Source organism: Dromaius novaehollandiae, chromosome 8 (assembly GCF_036370855.1).
Source record: "Dromaius novaehollandiae isolate bDroNov1 chromosome 8, bDroNov1.hap1, whole genome shotgun sequence".
In the NCBI taxonomy this organism is placed as follows: Eukaryota; Metazoa; Chordata; class Aves; order Casuariiformes; family Dromaiidae; genus Dromaius; species Dromaius novaehollandiae.
The window spans coordinates 21,966,470-21,977,692 of NC_088105.1; the positions used below are offsets into that span (position 1 = coordinate 21,966,470).

At 40.3% G+C, this 11,223-nt stretch overlaps 1 long non-coding RNA gene across 2 annotated transcripts in view; it reads right to left on the reverse strand.

The window, feature by feature from the left end:
* Positions 1-5,775, reverse strand: part of LOC112979805 (uncharacterized) — a 60,667-nt gene extending 54,892 nt beyond the window's left edge. For both annotated transcript variants that reach the window (XR_010390191.1, XR_010390190.1), the window contains exons 1-2: positions 5,516-5,775; positions 4,800-4,860 (exon numbers count right to left, since the gene is read on the reverse strand). This is a non-coding gene — a long non-coding RNA (uncharacterized LOC112979805). The remainder of the gene's footprint in view (positions 1-4,799; positions 4,861-5,515) is intronic.
* Positions 5,776-11,223: the final 5,448 nt, after the last annotated feature.

The window sequence follows — 11,223 nt, forward strand, 5'->3', positions numbered from 1 at the left end:
CATCAGTATCTGGAAAGATTTTAATTTATGAAGGCTTTGTAATAAGTGTTTTATATCTACTGACATTTAAGGAAATGCCTTACCTCCTCTCATGCTTTAAAAAAAAAAAGCTTAACAATGATCTTTGGTCCAAAAGTTTTACAGCCATTTGTAGGGAGAATGTGAAATAGCACCAGCACTTAAAAAGATAATTTTGAATATTTTTCTCATGTCTGAATAAATACAAATGATTTTACTGGATTACGGTATGTTTAGATGTCCTGTGTTGGTTTTGCCATTCAGAAGTACCTAAAGAGAGACCAGGCAGAAGCGTGCTGATTGCTAGCATGCTTTACCCGAGACATGGTGCAACTTCTCAGCTTCACCATCACCACCAATGTGCATCCACCAGTGAATACTGTTGGATGTGGATACAGCACTATGGAAATATCATATTTTAAATTTTGAGAATCATAGTACTCGATCCTTAAACTCTTCAAATGTGTAAACATATAATTTTGCTTATGTACAATCTCAAGAAAGCCAAGAGTCTCATGCAAAGTCATATATAATTGTAGAGCCAGTGCTACTTTCTTTTCACTTGAGTGGAACTAGTTAAATAGGTAAATCTACAAACATGTTGAACAGTTTGCAGACCAAAAGCTGCCCACAGAAAATTTTAGGCTTAAAGAACATCTACTGTCTTTTAAGAAAAACTGAAGTAGTAAATAAACTTCTGAATTTTAAGAAATATGTATCTGTGTATGTTCATATATACGCTCAGACACACACATATATAAACTGCAGCTGCTAACAATCATGAAAATCCAAGTACAAAGTTCCTATTAATACAGCAGTCATTTGCAAACATCTTCATTATTTCTCGCCTGTGTCTGGACTGATGAAAAATTGATGGATTGTGTTTTCTTGAACATTTCCCAAACCAAAGGACGTTGACAATGTTAGTATTTCCGTGGAAATAGTTTGCTTAGCCCTAAATTATATTTCCAGTTTAGCACATTAATCCATGTACATCCATCAAAACGGGGAGTGGGCGGATGGAGAACAATAGCATTAGTAAAGTTATACGTATTCTCAAAAAAATTAGAGGAATAGTCTGTCTTGCTATTTCCTTTATTGCTCAAAATATGTTTCTCTTTGACATTTATAAAAAGGGAGAAAAAATATATTAGGTTTCAAGTCCAAAGCAATTAATCATGTAAAAATTATTGGGTTTTTTTGAAGTTACCTCTTCAAAATTCATAATATGCTTGTTTCTAAAGTACCATTATTTTATTTCAAAGCTATTTATAAATGACTTATTGAACTGACTTTTACTTTCAACTCTCATTTGTATCTCTACTGCTACTCAGTAGTATCTCTACTCCTTTTGAACTCAGTGCATTACTAACCTACCACCACATTTTTCTGTTCTTTCTAATAGGAACTTAAACCACTCTGTTTCATATGAAGTGCAAGACTTCCATTCACCAGCACAGAGCAGCATCAAGTAAATTTGTTCCTTCTTCATTATCATTTTTAGAGTTAAAGCTAATACTCCCAATTTTTCCCCAAATTCTCAAGATATTAGACTTTTTGTCTAATTCAGCCTCTTCTGCGGTCAAACATCAAATTTTACTTGAGAACAGCTAGGTCTCTCCTAAGTGAAGCTCAGAAACCAACTCAGGTTCAACTAAATACGAGCAGGTTTATTAGAACAGACTAGGTACAGGTAATTTCAATAGAAATCTCGGCAGGAAGGGAAGAGCTGCACATTACCTTGGAATGCAGGCGACAAGATCATTACAAGCTCCCTGTGCCTCCCTTAGCACCTCCGTACTGTTCTCCCTCAATTTCTGAGCCCTTTTTAAATTCAAAGACAAATGTCATAGTTTCCGTTTCTCTCTCGCTTTCTCTCTACTATATAAGAAAATTGATTCTTTTCTGTATGTGAAGGTTTGGCTTTAATGGCCCTGATACTGCCCAAGACACCTTTGATTAGCTCATCCATATCTCTTCATAGCCCTTGAACTGACACAATCAGTTTGGGGCAACTTGACTTTACCCATTTCAGAGGCATATTTCTATTAAATTGTTGCCACCTTTTTTCCATATAAAGGCCTAATAAGTGATCTTTACAAAAGTTTGTTAGATGATTTCTCTGGCTACCTTCCTAGTTTGTTGAACTGGAACACAAGTAGAAATTCCCTACCCTGAAATTACATACAAGCTTGAAAATTCAGGGCAAAATTAGAAGTCATTTTTCTAGCTATAGCCATTTCTGTCATTTTTATGACTACACAGAGATATGCACAACTCACCAGCATCACACCCTCTGTATCCCATAAAACAGACACCGCCTCCAGGAGGGTGAAGCCAAGGCACAGCTCAAGTAACAGAGGAAATGGCACAAAGTCAAAAGCCAGGGGAATTTGCCAGCACGCAGTCTCCTCTGAAAACACTATCTTGTAGCTCAGTGCTTAATCAAGACTTTGATACCCAGGCATAAATGCACACATTTAGTATGATTGTTTTCAGTGAGTTAATTTAATTGTGGCAACGATGTTACTGTTCTTTTCTGGTTATTTGGTTCTATAAAACCCAGAAACATCCTCAGCCTAACATCACCAAATATCAGGGCTAAATAAAGCTAATCCTCATGAAGAACAATACCAGACAAAAGAGCTCTGGTAAGGGTCACTTCCTTGCTTTCTAAATTGGACAAGAATACCATGCAGCTATTTAAAGCCTTTTCCAATTTTTAATCCCTTTGAAATGGAGGATTTGCCATGAAGTGACCACATTGCCAATTTTAGGTTCTTTCCTCTGGGAAATAAGTAATGCTATCTCACCAAAAAGAAAAAAAAAATCCTTTTTCCCTTTTTTCAATCCTTTTTAATCCCTTCTCTGGCTTAGCAAGTGGAAAATCAGACTTCCGTCTTAATTTCCCCTGAAAGACCAACCTTTCCTAGGTTTGAACACCAATTTAAACTGAAATAACAGTATTAACATTACTGGGTTATTTCACTAAAATAGCATGTGAACTGTAGCAAAACGCACTATTATAATGCATAGGTATGAAAGTCCTAAATCAGGTTGCACCAATCATCTTACTTCTGGACTCTCTTCCCCCTATTTTAAGTTTGCTTTTGCAGCCTTCATGTTCTCTTCACATGGCTTTGTTTTAACATAAATAAAGAGAAACTCTTCTTGGTTCAGGCTGTTTTTCTTCAGGTAGAGGAACACCAAAATAGAAAGAAATTGTCAATGTCACATGCTGCCTGAATGAAGTCACTATGCCTCTTATCACAGAGCAGAACCAAGAAATACATCAATAAATAAAGATGTATTATTCTAGACTGTCATTTTGGTTATTAGGCTAATGTATTCCAGAAGTGAGGGAGGAAGAATAGAGTGCTCTTACAGTAAGTATGTGCTTCTGCAGGTCTAACTGAACAGAAATGCTGTAGCAGAGCTCCAATTTGCAGGAGCCTGCAGCAAGGTTGCATTCACAATAAGGTCAGTAAAAAATGGCAAACACATTAGCAAGTAAGCTACTCCCATAAGTGTATAACACTTTTTTACATCAATATTTTGTGGGAATTTAGACCACAATGGTTTTATTATTTTATAAATCTAGGTTAGCATGTGTATAATGACATGTCAGCTCATGCGTGGTGTCAGTATAAAATGCCAGTTTTGAATTCAACCAGGCATGTTATTAAAATGAAAAGTTCTGACTGACATTTCCAAGGAACATTAGTTCTTCCATAAGTAACTCAGACCTCAGAGTAATCCATAAATAGAATGAACTATGGCCATTTCAGTGTCCAGCAGCCCTCCTACACAGGCTATGAAGCAATAAGTCATTTCCCTATAGACCAAATTTTTAGTCTAATCACCATTCTGTTCTTTTAAACATATGGATAAACAATGCCAGAGGAGTAATGGCCATCACCAAATCAAAGGTCCATCAGCACTTTCAATTATGAAGCACATAGCAGCCAATCCCACTTGTAGAATAACAGTTTTACCAAGTTGGCCTAGACAGCATAAAATCTTAGCAACACGTGGAAGAGCAACACATAATCAATCTAAATCATTTTACAGCTATCTTTATCTGATTTACAAACTAGTGGGTTGAAACCTGGTCCTACTGAATTCAACCAGACTTAATTACTGATCTCAGCAGATTGAGGATTTCCCACCATAAAAAACTTTTTTGAAACCATATTCAATTAGAAATGGTTTTAACCATAAAAAAAGATACATTAGAACAGTCATTAGACACTACACAGTACCATAAAGCATACTACTTCCAATTTTTTCTAATTAAAAAACGGGATGTACACTTTATTCAGTAAGTGGATTGTTTAACACAGCAAGGCAGCACTCCTTTGGTGCTGCATTCATCACCTGGCTAAAGAGACTAAAACCAGCCCATTACCTGCTGCAGCTCTGCTGATGGCCAAGTCAAGAACGAGAGGTCAAAGCAAGGGGAAGTAGTTCAAAGGCTGCCCAGGCACAAGGGCCTCTGTTCAGTTCTTAAGTACTGCCTTGGAGCCAGCTTATGGCTTTTCAGCAGGGAAGGTAAAATCTCACTTGCTAGGGCATGACAGGTAAGAGGTTTTAAGGGAGGTTTAAACAGGACATAGGAGATGCCACTGGTGCTTCAAGTACAGTGATCAAGGCTCTTGTTCCAGGTCTCTTCTTAAGCAATAAATTCAAATAAATATTTCTTAAATATTTTTCTCTAATCCATGTTTATAGCCATCATCCTGCAAATGTATGATCAAGGTACTTGTCTTCCATCCACATACCTTTCCCAAAGGTAGATGGGCTTGGAATTACGCCATTGCCTTCATGTTTCTACTTGCAGAGCTGAAGAGACATTTACATAACAAAGTGTTGACACGAGTACTTGAACCAATCCATCAAAAACTGTCAAAACAAGCCAGTGGTTAGTAATGCTACCATTTACTTTAAGCAACGAATATTATGAGCAGACTGCTCCATCAATTTCAGCTTTCAGGAAGAGTTTAAGGCAACGCTAAGTTGAAGATATAGCAAAATACAAGTTTGAAGTCTACAAGAGACATGACTCACTCTTACTAGCCATGACAGAGAAGCATGAATACCCTCATGTAGCAGTCACAGATAGAAAGCGGCATTTCTGGTCACCCAGCTCCAGGTCTGTATCTAGAACAAGTGGCAATAGGCTTGGGAACTGATGAGCACTGAAGCACAGATGTCCCTAAGCAAAGGGGAAGGTAACTTCCCACCCACTCCTCAAAATGGTTTCCACCATCAGCCAACAGTACTTCCACCTTTTATGGAGCGAGTTGGGTTTTCTACTGCCAGGTCCCATCTCACCCAATCACAGCAGTGGTACCTGCATTTATTGCTCCTGTTCCAGTGAAAGCACCGCTGCCCCTTTGGAGGACAGGGCTTTTCTTCCTCATAACTGAGCTGTTACAGCTACTCACGTAGCTTCAGATATCAGTTTTCTATTTAGCAGCTCCTCTGGGCTACCTACCTGCAGACCGGCACCCCTGTCCCGCGCGCTGCAGCCACCGTGCTGGGCCGCGGCAGGAGGATGGTGTCAGGCTTTCGCGACGGCTGTCCGATCAGGAGGAGGTTACATCAGTGTAATAAAGATGCGTGGTTCACATTACAACGCTGCTTTTCAGGGCTCTTGTCACAGCCAGTTGCAGGTAACTCGTTGTGTGAATCTCCGACGCGGTCGGAGGAGCGCAGCTCTGCCGTGCCGCAGGGTGCACCGAAAAATTCCCCTAACTCCTGTACAACCCAGCCTGAGGCAGCACAAGGGCAGGTGTGTTTTTGCAAGCTTATAACTATACATCAAAAACAAATTTGCCGGTAAGCAATTAAAGAGCTTTGGTTGTTGTTGTTGTGATTGTTGGGGGGAGGCAGAGGGGACTGTCTTCACCAGGAAGCAAACTATTACCCATTTTAAAATCTTAAACATAGATGTACAAATTTACTGCAGTTGGAAATTACTGATCACCAGTGTTGATTACCACTATAGTTTTGCAAAAAGCTTTAAGATTAAGAGATGTTCACTGCTCCTCTGCTGTCAGGTACCTCAAAAGGAAACCATGAAAAGAGACACACAATGAAAAACAGCAGGTAATACCATATGAGACTCCTTATTAAAAACATAAAATGCCTTTCACTCTTGCTTTTATTAAGCCTACTTTTCAAGCCAAATGAAAGTTAGGTGAGCCAATTACAATACGAGTCACGTCCAACTATGTCGTTATCCGCGTCCTGCGGCATGCTAGCCCACAGAATACCTTTTGAAAGCTCCAGAGTGACGGCAGCAGGTTGAATATAATGAACGATGTTACAAATGGGGACACGAGACGACAGGTCTGGTGAAGAAGGAGTCTCCTGGAAACTGTACGGCTGTAATTACTGAGCACTGGCTCTGTCTCAGTTGGCTTCGAACAAAGGTAACCGCCTTCAGCAAGTTACATTTCCTCAGCCAGCTAAAATGAAACCAGTCAGAGACGCAAATATTTATGATACACAATACATAACCGAAGTCATTGTCTGCTTTTATTACTTTATTTTTGTTGCAGCTTTAAAGTCTCCCAAATCAACAGCACAAGAGAATTAAACAGTAAAGTGCTGAATTATTTTTAAATTAGACTTCCAAAATTGGAAACGTTGAAGTCATATTTATAGGAAGATAAAACGCTCTTGTTTTGAGCACTTTGTTTGCCTGTCACAATTGTTTCTCAATAATTCATTCAGTATGTTTATCAGGAATACAAGAAACGCAGAAGTGAGCGAGACACGAGACACCCCTGCAGCCCCCGCGCAGGAGGCTACGCGACTCCCAGCTCCCCGGCCAGCAGCAAGCAGCACTTCCGAGGACGAGGAGTGTCGGGCGCAGGCTGCGCGGTCCAGGAGGAGAGCTGCGGCAGGCAGCAAGCCCAGGAAGAAAGCCGGAGTTAATCCAGGTTTTCCCTCTGCTGGCCTACCAAATCTGAGAAATGGGCTCACTTGGACTTTACAAATGTAATGGATTGGGTAACAGCACTTAAAGAAATTGCATGTGTAGCAGCTGATTGAGCATGGTCACCATAAAGCCACAGTCTCCTCTGGAATGGCTGTCGGTTACGTGAAATACCGTGTGGCCAAAGCATTAAAACTCATGGCAAGGGGAGTAATATTAGCCATTACATCAAGAAAACTAGGGAACAGCAGACAAACAGATCCTAACTAGATAACCAGATGGCAAGATGAGAAAAAATAAGATTTTCTGTTTATGTTATTCCTGTTAGTACCTGCATGCTCCACTCCTGCTTCCTCCGCTCCTAAACCTTTTTTGTGGAGAAATCATGAAAAGCATCTTCAGAATTCATAACACTAGTGATAACCATTAAATTTTATAGGAAAAAAGACTACTCAAGCTATTGTACTGTTCCTCATCTTGATACCACATTCTTTCATGGTCAATTATTTAAGAATAAAACACAAAGCAAAAATAGAATAGGTTCAGAAAGGTGCAACAAAAGGTACTACAAGCTTGGAAAAAAACTCTTCACAATGAGCAATTAAAAAGAAGGACAAAATTTAGCTAGTGAAGAGAAGGATAAAAGATGACAGAATATGACATATAAAATAATAACTGGAACAAGAGAGGTCAGCCAGGTGCACCCGTGCAGCTATCTTTTCAATCTTTTCAAAGATTTTGTATCACACAATTCTCCCAATGATATTAGATGGCAACACATTTTAAAGTGGTCAAAGCGATATATAAAATGAGTTTTCAAAAGTTACTGTAACAGTACATGGGTTGTATCTGTGGCAAATTCTGAATTGCATTTTATTTGCCCACTGCTAGTTGTAGTTTACCTTTCACTGTGGAAAGGCTGCATTCGAGGTGGAGGAGCCAGGCAGGAATCACCCGCACTGCGGTTCTTGATCGACCCTCATGCAACTATGGCTCTGCTGCAAGGGCAGATACATCGGGGAGCAGCACATGAAAACCGCCCTGCAGAAGTGGAGCAGCAAAACTGCAACTGGAAATATTTTACACACACACGTTGAGAAAGAGAAGCCACTTCACACTATCATCAAGACAAGCCCAGCAGAAAAGCTGGAAGGACTGCCCAATCTAAGAAAACACATCAAACTCAGGACTTCCAGGGAGGCACAGACAGAGCAGGGCTCGCGTGCAGAAGCTGATCGCGTTTCCACAAACACGCAAGTCCCTCATTCTCATTTAAGCGCTGGAACTGCTGGGTGCTACCCAAAAGGACTGGATGCTGCAGTGTCCTCCTTGGGAGAGCCCAGGCAAGGAAAAGTGGCTTCTGGGGCCTTAACACCTGTGAGATACAGGAACAGGAGCCGATCTGTGCAGCTACATGTTTCAAAGGGGCAGTAGGACCACAACTGGCCAGGTGCCAATTTCATTGCACTGCAGAAGCCAATCTTCACTGTGTGTTGGAGTTCGTGTGACCAAGAGTATCATTTAACCATGGAATAAACCATTAATCTAACCATAGGCTACACCAGACAAAAGTCTGTGGACCACTTTTTGTGCGCAGCCGCTGCATCATAAGCAGCTCTTGGATGCAGCTCTGCATGCAAAAAGGTCTCGTACACAACTAATACATACTTTCCTGATAAGGAAAAGGATAAGGATACCCCATCTGTCTGCCACCCAAAGCACTACAGAATAAAAAAAGCCTTGAAGTAAGGCAAAGAAAACAGTGACTGTTAGTAAAACTTAACACAAACACATAAAAGCAGAGAAAAGCAAATCTAGCTGTCAGTTCATATTCTCTGCTTCGTCCCCAGAGGCTCACATCTTACCATTACTGTAACTACTGTGCCCCGAAGGCCTGCGCACTGCAACCACAATTCTGCCTTTTTTAACAGATGCCTGCCCTCCATCACACCTATTACCACATTACATCCTCCCAATGCTGCTTTAAACACTTTCTATTCCTAGCATTGAGAATGGGCCATTTCACAAGGAGGGCAAAAGGCAGTCACGCTCCGCCTGGGAAACACAGTATTTGCATAAATTAACTGTACTATAAACAACTATGTTACTACTGTCATTACTACTAACACTACATTTTCCACTGAAGTATTTGGTACCACCGACGGTCTAAGATGCTGCAAACCGAGCGCAACCCAGAACGGGAATCGCAGTGCTCTTTGCCTCCTGCATGGGCAGTCAGCATCCTGCAGGCCACAAAAGGGAACAGACTGAAGGAGCGACCTGGGGACACCTTTCGGCCTCCAACCACTGTTTTAGCTAGCCCACAGACTGCATCAGGAACAGATGAGAGATGCTCCAATATTTGATATTCGAAGAAGCACATGCCCTGAATAACAGTGTGCTGGGACAGATACCTGTGGAAACGCCACCAAGCCAAGACACCCCTTCAAGAAAGTGCATGTCTCCAAGAGCTGCATTGCTCAGCAGGACCTGACTTACCCCAGCTGCTCAGTGTATTGGGAAAGCGGGACTGGAAAGAACTGCCTGGGTCGTTCAGTCTAGTCCTCTGTCACCAGGCAACCATATCACACACTCCCTTCTGCAAAACCTACCAAGCTACATCCTACAGCTAGTTAAGTTTTAATTTAGGAGGGGCTGGGAAGGTAGATGAAGGTAAGATACTGCTATTTGACTTCAATTATTGCATCTGTAATTAAGGAATGTTTTTAATTGATGCTATGAACAGGACATCTGAATTTGCTCTCCAAAAAAAAAAAAAAAAAAAAAAAATCTTTCTGCAGAAGCTGTTCAGCTCAAATGTAGATAAGACCTAAGGTACAGTACAGCTTCATCCTGAACAGAGACACCAGCTGATTTCAATCACTAGTTCCTAGATAAAATATTCAAATAAGTGAAGTGACAAAGAAGATTGAAAATCCCTTGCATTCTGATAACAGCGTGTGTCACGCCTGGTTACTGAGTGCATTATTAACATGCACACATACACCCAGGGATGAAGATTTCACATTCTGCTATATATGTGAGTTTGTAATTTTTTCATATAAAAGGAAGTCATTAAAAGCATTTGCTATGGATTTTTGCTGACTAGAATATTTTATGACTGCCTTACATGGAGGGTGAAGGTTTTCTGCCAAATTGATTCCTAATTGTACCTCATCAAATACAACAAAACCATCTATCAGTGAAATGCTGTCTGCTACCATGTGATTTTCATTACATGAGCCATTTTATGGAAGACTTACAGAAATTTTGACTGAAAGCAAGAATTCAGCTTCCTGGCTTGGGGCTTCTGGAGTTGTCTTATAAGCAGGAGGCACTGAAAGAACTATACAAATAAGGAAATCTCAGCCTGCAACGCGTTTTCTACTAAGGTTGTAAGCCTTCTCGTTTGCAGGTTCAGTGTGTTAACACAAAAAAAATAGAGTTCAGAGACACTGTCTAAATATGTTAAAAAACCCTGCACTAGACTCTAGTGGTAAATATTCACTGGCTGCCATTTAAGATCCTCAGATGAGCGAGAGCGATTTTTCTTAAAATGTCTCCAAATTCACTTAGATAAAAGTTTGCATCTCTATTTCTGATCAAAAACTTGGGATGCAATTGGGAATAGGCAGTACGGTAGGTTTGTCCTACAAAAACTTATACAAGGAAAGCGATTGCAATCATATTTTGAGTAGATATTCTGAAATAGGAAAAACAAAAAGCAAAATATAGACAATGATTGCTAATATCAGTCCATTCAGACAGCACTATCTTTTATCTGCAGACTGCCTGTAATGCTCACAGTAATGACTCGGTAGGCAAGGCAACAAGCAATATCCTTTCCAACTTGGTTCTTAGTTAAAGAGTTTCCTTTCCCATATACTACAACACTTATATTGTTCATACTTCTGTTGATACCAAGCATGTAGCGCTGCCAAGAGTGCTAAAGAATTCAGCATCTGTTACGTATCTTTCCCTTATTTAGAGTAAACAGTATGTATTTACCAAGAACCCCGTCTCTGTTGATTAACCACCCTGTTTCTCCCTCCCTTCCCCATTTGCAATTCTCGTCCATAAAATTTGTCTGGACTAAATCTCTGCCTGCACATGCACCATATGGCACAACGATACAAATGAGATGAGACTAAGTTAATTGGTCATATTAAAGCACATGAAACAGATTTTTAAGTTTGACTATGAACATTTCTGCACCTCTGCAGAACATAGGTGTTGCCTGAGCCCCGGAGGAAAGACCT